This window comes from Aulostomus chinensis, chromosome 1, assembly GCF_037954235.1.
Source record: "Aulostomus chinensis isolate RoL2024-O1b breed Wild chromosome 1, RoL_Achi_v1.0, whole genome shotgun sequence".
NCBI classification, from domain to species: domain Eukaryota; kingdom Metazoa; phylum Chordata; class Actinopteri; order Syngnathiformes; family Aulostomidae; genus Aulostomus; species Aulostomus chinensis.
This window is the reverse complement of record NC_141320.1, coordinates 41,679,472-41,679,954: the sequence shown is the minus strand read 5'-3', so window position 1 is coordinate 41,679,954 and position 483 is coordinate 41,679,472. Positions and strand designations below refer to the sequence as shown.

Here is a 483-nt window from a genome sequence, read left to right as displayed (position 1 = left end):
GCAACAGCAGCTTGAGCTTCGATGTCTTTGTCTCATTGAGTGTTGCGGCGAACAGCTGTTGAACAGCTGATGCGCGACTGCGGCGGCCCCTGATGCAGGAGACGGGCCAGGCCCCGTTCAGAAGGTGGTGGATATTATTCTTGGTGTTTTTAGGGCATGTTTCAGCCTGTCAAATCCTGATCGGGGCCAGTTTGGTTGTGTTGTCTGCAGCATTATAAAGGTGGGTCAAACAATTTAGGTTGAGACGAAGGACGGCACGGGCAGAGCAGACGCAGGTCTTCATTCCACCCGCAGAGCTGTAGAGCATGGATCATGTCAAGGACTAAATGAGGGGAAAGAGAGCAGGAGAGCAGGGCAGAGACAAACACAGAGAATGCTCTCCTAAAACAAGGACTGTTCTGTCAATGGTAGAGCAGAGTGGCGCAGAGGAAGCGTGCTGGGCCCATAACCCAGAGGTCGATGGATCGAAACCATCCTCTGCTA

At 52.8% G+C, this 483-nt stretch overlaps 1 non-coding gene across 1 annotated transcript; it reads left to right on the top strand.

Moving 5' to 3' along the window:
• Positions 1-411: 411 nt before the first annotated feature.
• On the top strand, positions 412-483 carry trnam-cau (transfer RNA methionine (anticodon CAU)). The gene has a single exon. It is a non-coding gene; the product is annotated as a tRNA-Met (tRNA).